Consider the following 17678-nt stretch of genomic DNA (forward strand, 5'->3'; position numbering starts at 1 on the left):
TGGAGTGATTCCATCTCCTCTTGCATAGCAAACATCCACTTTTCTCGAGTCTTCACACTAATCGCCTCGAAATAATTAAATGGCTCTTGATTCGCATCTATATCTTCACCACATTTAAAGCATAAGCAACTAGATCAACCTCGGCATACTTCTTTGGAGGTTTAATTTCTCTTCTTGTCTGTTTTTGGCGATAGAGTATTGCGGTGAAGAAGCAACTCTATTCTCAATTTTTGTCTTGGCTTGAGGAGTTGATTCGTATTAATCGATGCTCCACCGCTTTTGGTTTTCTTTATTGGAAGAGTCTTTAAGAGATAAGTTAGGTAGCATAGCGGTTTCATCAAAAACAACATCTCTGCTAATCACAACTTTTCTATTTTCAGGACACCATAACTTATAGCCTTTTACACCACTTTATAACCAAGAAAAACGCATTTAATGGATCTCGGTTCCAATTTTCCATTATCAACATGAGCATACGCAGACACACCCAAAAATCTTTAAATCGAAATAATTAGCGGGATTACGGACCATACCTCTTGTGGAGTCTTTTTCTCAATGGCAGCGGATGGAGATCGGTTGATCAAAAACATGCGATGAAATCGCTTACGCCCAAAATGACTTCGTAAGTTGGCATTTGACAACATACATCGAACCTTCTCCATGATCGTTCGTTCATTCGTTCGCAACGCCGCTTTTTTGTGGAGTATGACGAATCGTCAAGTGTCTCATGATCCTTCGACTTGCACAATCTATTAAACTCATCGAGCGTAACTCTAAGCCATTATGCATGCGGAGGTATTTTATCTGTTTTCCGTCTGTTTTTCAATCATAATTTTCCAAGACTTAAATGTGGAAAACACATCGCTTTTCTTGGGAAGAACGCCCAAACTTTTACGGAAAAATCATCAATAAAGGTTAGCATATAATTAGCTCCACCTCTCGAAGGCACTCTGGGGCCCCACGGATCGAATGGATATACTCCAACGTTTCCTTCGTGTTATGGATTCCTTTAGTGAATCGAACTCTCTTTTGCTTCCCAAAACACACGGTGCTCACGAAATTCAGTTTGCAAATTCCTTGCCCATTAAGAAGTCCTCTTTGCTTAATTACGCCATGCCATTCTCACTCATATGCCCTAGGCGCATATGCCAAAGTTTAGTAATATCATCATCTGACAAGGAAGAGGAAGCGGCAGCTGCATCACCAGTAACAGTAGAACCATGCAAAACATATAACTTGGCAATCTTTCTTTGCCCTTTCATCACAACAAGGGACCCTTTGAAATCTTTAAAACCCCACTTTCAGCTGTGTATCTGTACCCTTTTGAATCAAGAGTACTCAACGAAATTAAATTTCTTTTCAATTCTGGAACATGCCGCACGTCACTAAGTGTTCTGACAACTCCATCAAACATCTTAACTTTAATTGTTCCAACACCGCGATTTTACATGAAGCATTATTTCCCATCAAAACAACACCTTGAATCTTCGTTTCATAAGTTGTAAACCAATCTGATTGGGACTCATGTGGAAGGTGCAGACTGAATCAAGTATCCACTCTCGCTTACTTTAGAATCATTGATGAAGCAACTAGAAGTTCACCATCGCTGTAGTCTTCTACAACATCGACTTCACCGAATTTTCCGGCTGTTTTCCTTTTGATTCGCAGCCTCCTTTTAATCTTATTTTGTAGCTTATAGCACTCAGTTTAATGTGCCCTTTCTTCTTGCGAAGTTGCAAGTTTTACCTCTGTTTGAAGATTTCGATCTACCCTTAGATTTACCACGAGGATTCCGTTCTGTGTTCTACCACGATCATCATCAACATTCCGGTCTTGTCTCCCACGAACAATGAGACCCTCTCCCTGAGAGTTGGGTTTAACCACAAGATGCTTCATCTTATCATACGAGGTTAAAGAATCATAAACCTCATCAACTGTGAGAGACTCGCGGCTATATAAAATCGTGTCTCTAAAGGTTGAATAAGGCAGGGCAACGAACAAAGTAGAATCAACCCTAGATCTTCCTTATCATCTTGAACCTCCATGGCCTCCAAGTTTGAGAGAATTTCTTTAAACACTTTGTTAAGTGTTAGTGTCTGACGCACCTTCCTCCAAGCGATGAGCATAAAGACGCCGCTTCATATGCAACTTGCTTGTTAGAGTTTTCGACATACATATTTGTTCTAGCCTCTTCCATAATGCAATGGCGGTTTTCTCTTTCATCACATCCTGCAAAATTTCGTTGGACAAATGCGAGATGTAATTGTGTTAATGCCTTCGATCCTTACGTTTCTTCTCTTCATCATTAATGTCGAAGGCATCTTATCTATCCTAGCAGGGCATCCTCTAGATCCATCGTGCAAGAACGCTTGCATCTTAATTTGCCACAACGCAAATCGGTGTTGCGATCCAACAATGAATTTCATACTTCAAAGACGCCATTACCGTGATCGAGATGAATAACCGGAAGCTCGATACCAATTTGTGAAAAATAAAATAGAATAAAATAAATAAAAATAAAGAACACATAAATTTTACGTGGAAACCCTTTCGGAAAAAAACCACGGCGGAGGAGAAGAAAATTCACTATGTCGAAAATTTTTTACTCTAATACAAGAGGAATAGACTATGTCTATTTATAGGCTTGCAAAGCCATATTCTAGTAGGATTGAAACACCTTATCCTAATCAATATAAAATAGATGGAGTTTAATAAGGTTTAAAAACCTTATTCTAAAATAAAATAAAAGAAGTCTAGTTCTATATGGATTTTACTTTTATTTTATTTTCCATCGTATTTTATTTAAATAAGAATTTGGGTCACTTAATTCTAACAGGTACACTCTTGTGGAGAAAAAATTGTATGAAACTGTTATTCCACGTCATCTTTATCCCTATCCAATAGGGGAATGACAAATTAGATTTTTCATCCTTTTATTGAAAAGGGATAAAGATTACGTGGATTCACAATTTTTTATCATCTCTATTGTGTAGAGACCTCAAATAATTTCATCCAAATTCAAAATAAAGGATAAACCAGCCTTCAAATTTAAATTTCGATTATCTTCAATATTATTTATTCAACACGATCGAGAGGATGTATTTTTTAGTTCTCCAATTCCCTTAAAATAATATCCTTCATTAGATAAGCTTTTAAAACTTCTTATATCATCCTGCATGATTAAAGACAAATCAAAATTACCAGCTCATGAAATTAACTTTTAACGATCACAAAAACGTTGTTATACTCAATACCACAACAAAAAATGACTTTTTATAGTTTTGATAACTAAGCTCATTCATCAAATTTTAAATTTAATGAAAATAATTAAGATAAAAGTATAATTTTAATTCTGTAAAATAAAATATGAAGCCTTATATCTTGATTTTGTATAAAAAAAAAAGTTTTGTATTGGATGGAAAGTTGCCACCGTTAGGTGGGCGTGCCGGAGTGGTTATCGGGAATGACTAGAAATCATGTGGGCTCCGCCCGTGCAGGTTCAAATCCTGTCGCTCACGTTTTGCTATTTTTGTTTGGGTTAAACTACACCAAATTCATGTTTTGGCCATTCAACTTTAAAAAGTTACAAAATACTTACTGATCGATTTGAAAATTTTCATTTAAGTCACTATACTATCAAAATCGTTGTTCTATGATTTTTTCTATTCACACCACCGGTACCAACCAAAAGTTCTCGTTCCCTTCTCTTTTATAATTTAATTTTTTTCATGAAACAACTTTAAGCATCATGAATTTGTAAACCAAAATTCAAATAACTTTCTTCTTTGATCTTCAACATTGACCATCAGATCGACTTGGATCTAAGGTATGTTCTTTTACTTGTTGATGGGTACTGATCCACAATAACAAATGTAAATAAAAACTTTTGAATAGTTTAATGAATATTTTGTAACATTTTGAAATTCAATAACCAAAATACAAACTTATTAATAGTTTAGTGATTTTAAATGTAATTTAAAAGAACTGTCTACGTATAAACGGTGTCGTAACCATTTTTTGAAAACGACGGGAATCGACTTGGATTTGAAAATGAAAGAACGGGAGTCGCCACCAATCCTTTTTGATGAGTTGTGATCGGATCACCTTAAATTAATCATTTTAATAAAAATTAAGATTTACTAAAACAATAATTTTTGGTCTACGAAAATCAGAAAAATGAATTCGGGAGTCGGTTACGCACGAGGAAGGATTAGCACCCTCGATACGCCCAAAATTGGTACCTAGTTGATTAATTAGTGTCTTAGTGTCAAAAGTTTGAAAACTTGAAAGAATTTAAAATACAATCCTTTTTTGTATTAATGCTAATTTAAAAATGATTGAATAAATTAAATCGGATGTTAATGACTCTCTTATCTCGAAGTAATAAAATATCATGCCTAGTAAGTTAGGACACAACATCTCGAACTTTGAGACTGAGCTTACCTTTTATTTAAAATTAATGTAGTTTAACTTTTAAAAGGATATTCGGTTAGTTAGAGTGAATGAAGAAAATCGAAACCTAGTAAGTTAGGGCGCGTTTCCTCGAATTTTCGAACACCGAATATTACCTTTATTTGCAAAAAAAATCTTATTTCGAGGTAACAAAATGTCGTACCTGGTAAGTTAGGGTACCACACCTCGTATCCCCGAAAATAAGCATTTTTAAAATTCGTATAGTGATTTAAAAGAATATTCCGTGACTTAGGTTATATGAGAAAAATCGAAACCCAGTAAGTTAGGGCACGATTGTCTCGAATTGGTAAATACAGAATATCACTTTTATGAAAGGATTATTTTAAGGTGTCGAATAAAAAAAACATGATGTAAAATATAAAAGCAAATTATGATGCTAATACGTAATAATAAGAGTGACAATGTCAAACATAATAATACGAGCAATTATGAAAGGTGAAATAACAACAGGGCTAGTAAACAAGCGCATGAGGAAAATGAAATGATCGAATACGCAAGTAAATTAATAAATAAATAAATAAATATAAAAATGGCAAAATAAAATGGCAATGATAACAAAACGATAATAATAATATATATGTATTAAAGTACTTACGTAATAATAGAAGTGATAAAATATAGGAATATATATATACATAATAATAATAGTACGATATTAAAAGACACATATGCATGGTATGTATATACCAATGTATACGTAATATAATAAAAATTACATAGTATATATATATGTTAGTAATAATAATAATTATGATACAAATAATGAATAATTTAAGGTTTGAAAGAATTTACAAAGATATAAATAAATAGGTGATGAAACGATAATAATGTGAGTAATGATATATATAAGCAAAATAAATGCATAAAAATGTGTATATATATATATTATTAGTTAGTATAAAAGCAATGGTGTATAGATAATTATATATAAAAATGTTATAAAAGTAATAATACAATAGTGATGATAATGGAATGTGTAATAATAATACTAACAATAGAGAGATAATGATAATAATAAAGAAACATTATATAAATATATATTGAAATTAAATATATGATAATATTGAATGTGTATACATAATGTGTACATGAAATGGGATAAATACATATAACTAATAATCCTAACGATATATACATAATATATGTAAAGGAATATACGACACACATGTATATTAGAAATGATAATGATGCAAAGAGAAAAGAAAAACAATTAATAATATCATATAATATATATTAAAAATAAAAATAAAAATAAAAATAAGTATATAATAATATTAAAAGCATATACATAATATATACGTAATATACAAAACGAAATATACGCATAATATATTAAAATATATACATAATGTACATAAAATATATATACATAATGTTTAAAAATAAATATTCATAATAATACTAATACATATATGCGTAATATGGAGTATAATGTATATACATTAAAAGAATACATATATGATATAAAAATACATTAATAAAATAATAATATTAAATTATTAATAATACTATATAACATATATATATACACATAAGTATTAAGTAAAAATGATAATCACTACAGGAAAACAGACTTTTAGCGGCGTTTTCAAGCGCCGCTAATACTTTTAGCGGCGCTTGGGAACTTCTATATGCAACGCCGCAAAAATTAGTGGCTTTTTTTGAAAACAACGTCGCTAAAGATCATGACCTTTAGCGGCGCCTTTTTCGCAAACGCCGCTAAAGACCATGACCTTTAGCGGCGCTTTTTTTGCAAATGTCGCTAAAGACCATGACCTTTAGCGGCGCTTTTTAAGCAAACGCCGCTAAAGACCATGACCTTTAGTGGCGCTTTTTTCACAAACGCTGCTAAAGATCATAACCTTTAGCAGCACTTTTCTCACAAACGCCGCTAAAAATAATGATATTAAAAAAATTATTTTATTTTAATTAAATAATATTTATTTCTATGTTAAATATTATATTATGTTTAATTTTTGAAATTTGAACTTTAAACTATATACATTTAAGGATAAATAAAAATATTAATTAAATTAAATTTTCCATTAAAATTTAAACTTCAAAACTAAATATAAAAATTAATGAATTTAAATTTAATACATAAACATTGATTCAATATGTAATTTAATACATAAAAAAAAACACACACACACGACACACACAAAGTATTAGAATTTCTAAAACATAATTCATCTGGCGAGAAAATAATGCCAAATCATCACCACATCTCATTAATCAAAGGAAAAAGATCGAAAAGAAGAAGAAACAATATACAACAGAGAAATTTGGTTCAAGCTTTAGATGAAGCCAAAGTATTGCAATGCTGCATATATAACTTAGTGAAACTAACAACAAAAAACACAAAATAGACAAACAATCACGCAACAAAACTAGAGCAAATACAAGAATTTAAAAATAAAAAAAAAGATGATAAATGGCAAGAAAGCTAAAACAAGTAGCAAAGTCAAACTACATGAGCGATAAGAAGAAAATAACTAAAATTTTAAAATTTAAAATAGTACAGGCCTAAAATTAACTAATTGAAAAGTATTGGTCAAATTAAAATATAAGAACTAAATGCATAACTTTACAAAAGTATAGGAACTAATAATAGAATTAACCCGATATCTTTCATTAATTTGAAGTTTCTATCGACCTTTACCAATTCTCTGAAGCACATACAAGATGGAGATGTCTAGATTTAATTTCGAGTCTTTTACTCTGCTTGGCTTTAAGATGGGAAAGCAGTGGAGTTGGAACATGGGCATCCATTTATTTTAATGGGAGTTGAACCAATGGACAGAATTCATGCATACTTTGTAGTCTCAATTCTAATCCAAATTACTTGACTTGGAAAGACTCTACCAGTGGGGATATAAACTACTGTTGATAGCATACTCAATTAAGGCACCTATGGTTTGCCGATGCAACTAGGGACAACAAGCAAAGTTTGCATTTCAATCACTCTTCAATGCTTAAATTAATAGTTTTTTGTTTAAGAAAATGAATAAAGATAGAAGAAATTTATATTATAGGAGACCCAAAGTAGCAAAAGATTACAGAAAATAAAAAAAAGGGTAAAAGAGAAGCTTAACATACCTGAAATAGAAGAAGAAAACTGTGAAAAATCAATTTTAGTGCTTATTGACTACCTGTTGAGTTTGAGACAGGAAAGATTTTTAGAAGACCAAACTTTATACAAAAAAGAAACTGTAAAAATTATATAAAAAGCTAATAAAATTTTAGCTAAAATAAAAAACTTCAAGATTTTAATATTTTAGATTTAAGTATATAGTTTCTTTTTCTAAATTTATTCAGGTTGTGTTTTTTTAATTTTTAAATTTAAAGGTAACATAAAAATATGAAAATAAAATATCAATTACAAATTATATTTAATTTACATCACTTTGGAAGATCATATGAAGTTATAAATTGAAAAGATTTAACCAAAAATATATACATGTCACATATAAAGACTGTAGTTCTACGAGTTGCACAACGGCATTATCTAGTTATGCCAAGAAAGAGCTTTCCTTGTTTCACCTTTTGTATATTTCTCCTAGTTACGAAACCAAATACCCCAGAAGAGAGGTGGAAGCGTGAAAGGACAGCATTTTCTAAACCGATTTGAGGACAACTAAAATAACTAAACCAAATGTTTAGTCTCATTAATTAAATTATAGTAGCAAAAATAATCAACGTGTGACTGAAATATGATAGATGATATGATATTTTTTTATTTTATAGTTTTATTTATTTATTTATTTATTTTATTATTTGAAAATAATGAATTTCTTTTAATTTGGAGTTTAAAAAATATTTTTTCTTATTTAATATTAATCCATTCAGCATAGCTCAATACTATTTTTTAACATGAATTCCTCTAATATTAGCAATATTTTTGTAGCATAACAATAAAAATAGCCTTTGACAAAATGACCCCGTATAATGGCTAGCAGCTAGAAGGGACAACTATCCTAGATAAGAAATCGTGATGATTGGGGAAGAGTACCTCAAAGATTTGCATCAAGAAGGTCTTAATGGACTTGCTCTTGTCGATCACAGTCTCACTACCAACTTCAAGACGGCCGATTTGTTTGGGGTCAATCTTATATTTTGCAAGGAGTGAAGTAATAGTTGTTAAACTGCAGATCAAACATAACCACATTAGTAAAATTGAGGAAAGTGTTCATTTCAACAATCCATACAATGCAAATCTTAGTCATTATTATACATACTGTAAAACAATATTACGTGATGCTAATAACATATAAGAAGTGTAGATATAAAATGTAGAATTTGTAACCTCATAGAGATAACATCTTCCACTTCTATACAAAAGGCCATGCAATCTTGTCCAAGTCCAATGATGTATTTCCCATTACTAGCACCATCATGAGCCTCCAATGCTTCCTGTTTTGTAGGAAAAAGAAATGAATATCATAAAATTAATCTCATATTACATTAATCTATGAATAAATAACATATCAAATAAAAAGCCATCATTCTACTATAAACTAAAACAAGTATTCATAACCATATGATCATGCAAAACTAGAATTTTTTTTTTCTAGGGAAAATTGTAATTAACACCTATTGATCCAGTAAGGAATCAAACATAACACTTTAATAGTAGTTAGACTTCACCAAATTATAGAGTTCAAATGAGATGAACTTTTCAGATATACAATTAAAAATTTTGAAACAAGAAAAAAACCCCAAGAAAATTAAATTTGGAGGCAATCAGTTTATTCACCATAAATAACCAAAAAAAATTCCACCTTTGACCCATTTTTCTCCCTTGAATCAGCTACCCAACCAAAACCCAGAACTCAAAAACTCGAAGAAATTAATAGGAAAAAAAAAAGGAAGAGATGAAATCACCTGTTGAACACAGGTAGGAGAGAAGTAGATTTCCATAGCAAGAATTCCCACATTCTTATCCATTGCTAAATGGATATTAACAAAAATATCCTCAACTGTTGCAAAGCCCTAATTTCTATTAGCAAACTATGTTTATATGCAAATGCAAATGTCATAATTTAAAACCAAATTCCATTCGCATAAGTAATAATTTAAAACCCCCTGATTTTGCTTCACTTTAAGATTACAAATTGCAAGTGAATTTGAAGTATGAAATCAAATGATTCAACAAAAATAGCCTTAAAGGATAATGCCAAGTCACAGTGGAGTTTTTGAGCTATGAAAAGCAAGGGAGTGAAAAGGGTACCTCGGTTTCAACTTCGACAATGACAAGGCGGAGCATTTGAGAATTGCGAGTAGCGGAAGTTGGAGTGTCATCATCTTCAAAGTCTTTGACTGACTTAACAATCGGTAGCTTTTTGTGTATGTCCAATGGGCGTGGCGTAAACGATAGCCTACTCATTTTTTGTTCTTCCTTTTTCTTTCACCTCACAGCGCACTCTCAATCGATTCAGTTATTCCACGTCGAAACCAACACACTATGTAACGCCCCAAAAATTGGGCCTAGAAGAGTTGGGCTTTGAATTTGGGATTCGGATAGAAGAAAACTTGAATATTGAGAAGTTTTAAATATTACTAGTGTTTAAAAATATATATATTGATAAAATATTTATGTTATTACTAATATTTTAATTTTTATGAAAATTATTATCATTATAATTATTAGATACAAATATATTTATAAAATTATTGTTGTTAATTTAGTGTTTAAATTAACATATTATTAGAAAATTTTACTATATCTATTTTTATTGATTTATGGAAATTATAATTATTATTAAGAAAATATATATATATATATTATCGTATTTGAAATTTTCATTATTATGGTTATTATTATTATTTTAGTTTTTAAATAAATTACAATGTCTTTAAAGTGGGGAAAAATTTGGACCAAGACTTTAGCAAAATTATTATTTTGCTCCTTTAGGGATCTGGGCATTAAGGTTTATTAATAAGTTGGGCTAAAACTGGACATAAGGAGGAGTCGGCCTAGTGGTTAGGCGTGTTAGCGATGGGAAGGGAGCAGGGTTTGATTCCTGCGTGCGCAATTGTGAGTTTTATTTTAGAAAAACCAAGGGCATCACAGGTAGGCCTTATTAATTGTTCAGGCTAATTCATGTCGAAGCAAGCATCGGCCTAGTGGCTAAGCACGCTAGGAGGCCGTGGGAAGTGCACAGGTTCAAGGCACGGCGCAGCATAAATTGGGTCTTTTAGTATGCGAGTTGCGGTTGGAATAGGCCTTAAAGAAGTTGCGAATGAAGTTTGACACAAGGAGAGCTGTGGCAAGCAACGTATGTGTGTGTTTAAGAGGTCACAGTTCGAGATGTACAATGAGCAAAAATTTCCTTTTGTTTCGCAAAGTAACCTGAGCTTCAGCAGTAAGGTTTATAATTAATTGTGACCGAATATAAGTAAAGAGAGAAGCATGGTGCAAGGCCAGCAGACACGGGCAAAGGCACAAGGGCGATTTGAGGTCAGGGGTTCGAGCCTCACCTCGCGCCTGGAAGGCTTGGATTTTGCTGCTCACGTGGGGAGAGTCGAGTTTGACCGAAACTCTTCCCAGCAGCAGTGAAGCGGTCAAGCGGTGGATAAGGCTGCTAGGTGGTTGGATAAATTTCAAATGCCTAATTCATGGAGCAAAGCAAGGAATTTGAAATTAGAAAGAATTTTATTAAGCATTAAGTACCGTATTTTATTCTTTTAATTTTGGCTTTTATGAATTATTCCCTTTTTGTTCATCTTTCCTTCATCGATAATAACCGAACCTATCTTCTTTTACTCTTCTTTTCTTTCTTTTCTTTTATCTCATCTCTTCCTTCTTTAATTTCCTTCAAAGCCGAATCATCTCGTCATCTCCTCTTTTCTATTTTTCTATTTTCTCTTTTTCATTATACTAAAATCTGAAACATCCATACTTTAGTGATTCGAGAATTAATTTTTAGATCTATTTCCTACTTGCGATTAAGATAGATTCACAGTGGATCTAAGATTTGAAAAGTGTTGGAAACGCTTCTGACAAGAACGTCTTTGGTGGTAAGCATTCAGATCTTTTTTTTTTTATTTAGTAATTCGAGGATAGGCTGAAAACCTCTAAATACTTTAGGGAGACTATCGATTTTTGCCAAGATTAAAATTAAGTATTCTTCATTCAGTTTTTTTTATATGTGCGCATCGAAGAGTAGCGATCAAGATCTATTTGGAGGCTAGTAAGATCAACAAGGTTAATCGTGGGGGAGATCTCTTTAGCGAATCGTCATAAAACAGGTGTGTAAATGACACCCACTCATAGACTAGATCGGCAAAAGCCGAAAAGCCGAAAAGCCGAAAAGTTCGCATTTGTGAACTTGCGAGCGTGCGAGCGCTTGCAAGGTGGTTTGGTTGTTAATTTTGGTAATCGGAAGCAGTATGATTGCAGAGTGCGCAATTTCGTGCACTTCGGTATATTTGGGCTTAATGGGCAGAAAACGAGTTAGCGGGCCAACGGGCCCAATTCGGTAAAAACGCTCGGTAAGTGCTTCTGTTAATGTGTTAATGGTTATAATATGTATGTAAACTCTAGAATAGTAAATTTTACTGAAATACCCCTAAGTATGAAAATTACCATTTTACCCCTAGGTGCAAAATGACCGTTATACCCCTAGGGTTAATTTTGACTGAAATGCATGATATTCTGATTATGTTTGTTGTATGCCATGACATGTATATCTGTTGCATGGGATTGGGTTTTGTTATGGAGGAAGAACCGTTACGGTGGTCGTGCCACATATTACGATATAAGCGACTTTCTTTGCGGATTATAGTTAGTCTTAATCGGTGCTAACAATCGTAAGTGTAGGGATGGCGTGGGTGATTTATTCCCCACGGGAAGTGTAAGGATGGACGGAGGAAGTGCGAGGTTGGATGGGGTTATCATGCATTAATCATATGAGATCGTTTTATTATGGGCCAACTGTATTAAAATGGGCCCAATCGTGTTAATATGGGCAAGACCCAATATATATCGACTTGTAATAGGGCTACTGCCCAGATCGATCTTGATATGGGCTAGGCCCAAGATGCTCGATATTGTAATAGGGCTATGGCCCGATTAATCTTGATATGGGCTAAGGCCCGTTAACATTAAATTGAATAGGGCTTAGGCCCAAAAAGCTTGAACCGATTTGGGCTCGGTTGGGATACTTTACACATGAGTTTTCCAAACTCACCCCTTTTTCCCATCTTTGTAAGTGAGCCTTAGATCGATGGACTTGGAGTGGCGAGATTCGAATGGCCACAAGATTAAGTTTCATTTTCTTTAAAATAAGTTTCGCATTTATTATTTTGATTATTTTCGGTTTAAGTTGTAATAAGGCCGCTCTTTTATTATTTTTAATATTTTAGGTTATTAAATTGGTTAGCTCTAGGCTGTTTTATCAAAATTACTTATTTTTAAAATATCACGATTACCGAGCAAAGCTTCCGCAACGTAAATGTTTTCAAAGAAAATAAATATTTTAAATGGACTTAAACTTAATTTGTTGTTCGTGGACAAGTAATAGGCTTAAAGTGTGGCAATGGATGTGTGCATGTCTAGGATTGGATCATGGAAGAGCTAGGTACTTAAGCAGTCTAATTGACTCACTTCCTCTTTTCTTGAATCCTACCTGGTGCGTAGTATCCATTCACTTTAAGCCATGACAAAGAAGGTTTGATTTTTTTTCGATACTTAACTGTTTTTTTTAAAAATAACATGTTTCTGCCACTACAAAGGTTTACAAGTTTTCAAAGTTTCCCATAAGATTTTACAAGGTTGTTAACAATGTTTTGATTATTACAATGAATCACATTTTGGAAAAAAAATAAGGCTAAGGTTTTATTCAAGTTTAAACGGTAAAAGTTTCTAAACATCAAGAAGGGTTTTCAATGAAAACATGGTTTTCGAAAAACACTTCAATGTGACACGCTGGATTCTGTCGTAACGTCTGAGCCGGGTTTGGGGTGTTACACACTAATTAAAAAGATAACAAAGCGAAAATCCACTTAACAATTCAAATTCAAAAGAAGAAAATGAGGAAATTTAGCACTTGCATTTTCATGCACTGGTTCATACTGAAAGCAAACGAATCGTAGGCGAGCAATCATTGGTAACAACGGAATTGAGCAACAGGAGATTGAAAAATGGAGAGGCTTACATTGACAAGGGAGAGGTGAAACGGGAGATTTCTAGGGTTTCGTTGCTGCTGCTACTAGGGCAGGGATTCTGAAATCTCTTAGATTGCTGCCCCCGGAATGTCTTCTTTTCGCCCATTTAGTCTTCCCGGTTCTAGGAGTAGCGATTGACTATCTTGATGCGGAGGATCGCTTCTTCATGAACCAAAAGTTATATCCTAAACCAATGATCCTCTTTCTCACAAAGATTTTTGAGCGGGCTCGGTGCTTTCTTGAAAGCCTAGAATTAAAAGAAACCCTAACAGATCGAGAGAAATGAGTAGGGACTAACGAGCGGGTAATAAAAATTGGGGATTTTAATTTTTTTTTTCTGCGTTTTCACTAAAAACGCCATTATAAGATTAATTTTAATTTTTTTATTTTTAACATATTTTTTATTTTTTCTTTTGGAATTTTTTAATTTTGAATATTGAACTTTTTAATTGAAATATGGACTAAAATATTAAATATTAAATTTTAAGTTTTTATTTTTATTTTTAAATTTTAAATTTTAAATTTTAAATTTTAAATTTTGAGTTTATTTTTATTTCGGTTTAATGTGTAATTGTAGACGTGAAATTCTAATTGTGGTTTAAATGTATAGTTGAAACTTTAATTTTGATTTAATCATACACATTTAAAAAAATACATCAATATATTTTATATTGAATAAATATAAATATTTATGTATCCATGCAATATATAAATATAAAATGATGTTATATCAATAATTGTGTAAAAGAAAATGAAAAACGTGGAGACAATATATATTTTAAAAAGAAAATGAGTTACAATTAAAAAGCGTGGAGACACAAATGAGTGCGAGAATTTTCGTTAGATAAATAAATATATATTTTGATTAATCAAGTATAGATAAATATTAAAATAGTATAAACAAAAGTTATTAATAAAATTTAAAGGTAAACTTATCATTTAAAACATTTTCCACAAAATGTCCCTTCAATCCATTAAACAATATAACACCTTATTAATATATAAAAATATTTTTATCAAAATCAAGATATCTATTATCGATAACAATAATTAATTATAGGGTTTAGGATTTAATTATTGAATATGATTCACTTGAGATTAACATACTATATACCCATGGGCATTAAACCTTAAACCATAAAACCCTAAACCATAGACCTTAAACCTTAAATATTAAACCGTAAACCAAAAATAAATTTAATCAATATTAAGTATTGCTTCCATAATTTATTATGAACATAAGCTTTTACATTAATATATATATGTATATACACATCAACATCCATGTGACGTTTTTGGGGTTTAAAGTTTTAGAAGTTATGGTTTAGTGTTTAGGGTTTAGTATTTTAGGAGTTATAGATTAGTGTTCATGATTTTTTGGGGTTTAGGGTTTTAGGGTTATATGACTTTTAGCGGCGTTTTACCAAAAGCGCCGCTAATGTTCGACTTTTAGCGGCGTTTTACCAAAAGCGCTATTGTTCCGACTTTTAGCGGCGTTTTTACAAAAGCGCCATCTTCGCTTTATTTTTAGCGGCGTTTTACCAAAAACGCCGTTAAAACCCTATTTTCCTGTAGTGAATGATAGGATGCTAATAAGTAAAAAATACAAGCATAATAATAATAATAATAATAATAATAATAATAATAAAATATAATATTATGAATAATATTAAAGTTAAAATAGAAATAAAAAAAAATGGACGAATTTGGATTGAAAATAGAGTTTTTGAGGCGAATTTAAAAGAAATAAAAGAAAGAGGGACTGATTTGAACACGCGAGCAAACAGGAGAGCCTAAAGGAGCAAATAATCCAACCTTTCTAAACGACGCCGTTCAAATATCCCTCCTTCAAACGGGCAGAGGACTAGATTGAAGCAAAATTGAAATTACAAGGCTAAATTTAAAGACATGAAAAGACGAGATTAAAATCAACAAAAATTGTGGAAGGACTGCATACGCAATTGTCCCAAATAGCAAAAACACGCGGATCCTTCTATGGAGCGGTCGGGTTTCGGGTCAGGTAGAGCGAAACGGCATCGTTTTGGGGCTTATGGGTGCCGACCAAAACGTCGTCGTTTTGTAACATCTATATAAGTTAAAATTTAGCCTTTGAAATCATTTTTGCTGTTTGTTTCTAAAAAAACTAAGCCTTTTTTTTGTTTTCTCTGCAGGTCCAAGCTCGGTCAGCAATCTGGCGAGCTGCCACCGTCCTCCGCCGTGTCTCTTGCACCGGCAACCGCCGTGCATGGAGGTCGAAGGTAAAAATTTTCTTTTTTTTTTTTTTTAAAGTGTGTTTCTTTTATTTATATTGTATATTTATACATATAAGGGTATATAATAGGTAGATTCGGTTATGAAATAACAAAGAAAACAGAAAAATAAAACGAATCACCTTAGGCCTATGGCTTCTGTTTCTGAGGGCTTTGGGTTTATTTTGATGCCGTTTCTCTTATTTTTTGATGGCTAATATTGTTGTTTTCTTTGCTTAAAAAGATTGAATGCTTTGTTTGTATATATCAAGAGTTGCCGAAAAAAACAATGGTTTTTGCTTGGCTTTTTATAGCCATTACATGCCTCTCTTTTCTACTTTCTGTCCCTTCTTTATTAATGTTTGCAGGTGTTTGTGGCGGTGGACTTGACCTGTCGGTGGGAGCAGAGGCGATGGTGGATGGGACAGGGAGCAAGTGGCTGAACAACTAGGGTTTTAGGTTTTCCCTTATTTTTCTTTAATGTATTGGGCTAGGGTTTCCTTTGTAATTGGGTTTTGGGTAAAAACAGTTTGGGCTTTGTGGGTTAGAAGATAGGTTTTGGGCTAGAAAATGGTCTATTGGGTTTGGGTCTGGGGGTTATTTGGGCCCGCAAATTGGGCTTGTACAGCTGCCCCTCTTTGCTCATTGTCGTGTAACGAGAATAGAGCAAATACTTTCAAGAAAGATCAATTTGCCTAGTCATCGAGTCTAACTTCTTTGGTGCTCTTATTCTTCAGGTAGCTTCATTCCAGTCTACTGCAGCTCGACATTTTACTCCGCTCCACTGCAATTTTAGGGAGATAAGATTTGTGACTTCAATATTTTTCGTTGAAACTTCAAGGAGTTCTGCTGTGGCTTCAATCAACTCCACTGAAACTTCAAGGAGATCTGCTGTGGCTTTTAGCCGCTCCAACGCCATTTCAGGGAGAAGACATTTGATTTTTAGCTTGTTACCCTACTGCTTAGGGGTTTAAAGTTTATCACCTCTGATCTGTTTCCCTACTGCTTAGGGGGTTAAGATTTGTAAATTTTGTCTGCTTCACTGCAACTTCAGGAAGACAAGATTCGCTGGATTCGATCTATTCCACTGCAACTTCAGGAAGACAAGATCTGTAATTTTCAGCCTATTACCCTACTGCTTAGGGGGTTAAGGCCCATCATCCTCGATCTATTTCCCTACTACTTAGGGGTTTAAGATTTGTAAATTCAGCTTGTTACCCTACTGCTTAGGAGGTTAAAGCCCATCATCTTCGATCTGTTTCCCTACTACTTAGGGGGTTAAGATCTATACATTCAACCTGTTACCCTACTACTTAGGGATTTAAGGTCTGTAAATTTGGCTTGTTACCCTACTGCTTAGGGGGTTAAAGCTCATCATCTTCGATCTGTTTCCCTACTGCTTAGGGGGTTAAGATCTGTAAATACGACCTGTTACCCTACTGCTTAGGGGTTTAAGGTCGTAAATTCACCGATTCTAGGGACATAACGTGTAGAATCAGTTCCATGTGTTTATGCTTATGCCAAAGAATTAGGATGCTATGATCGAAATGAATCAAATGTTCCTAATTAGATGCGCTATGAATGATCTACAAATGCATGAGTGTAGCATGTTGTGAGCATGAATCCCTTTTCTTTGTTCATCAAGGTTCTTTCACTGAAACGGTACCCTGTCTTCTTGTTCAGCTTAGATCTTTGAACAGAAAATCCGAAGAGGTAGTCCCAATTTAAACTCTTTCTTCTCAAATGTTTCTAATCTTTAAGTTTGGTTAGTTCTAAATAATAGTCCTA

The 17678-nt window shown here is 32.9% G+C and overlaps 1 non-coding gene across 1 annotated transcript; it reads left to right on the forward strand.

Moving 5' to 3' along the window:
* Positions 1-3436: 3436 nt before the first annotated feature.
* TRNAS-AGA (transfer RNA serine (anticodon AGA)) lies at positions 3437-3518 on the forward strand. The gene has a single exon. It is a non-coding gene; the product is annotated as a tRNA-Ser (tRNA).
* The last annotated feature ends 14160 nt before the right edge of the window (positions 3519-17678 follow it).

Source organism: Gossypium arboreum, chromosome 7 (genome assembly GCF_025698485.1).
Source record: "Gossypium arboreum isolate Shixiya-1 chromosome 7, ASM2569848v2, whole genome shotgun sequence".
NCBI classification, from domain to species: Eukaryota; Viridiplantae; Streptophyta; class Magnoliopsida; order Malvales; family Malvaceae; genus Gossypium; species Gossypium arboreum.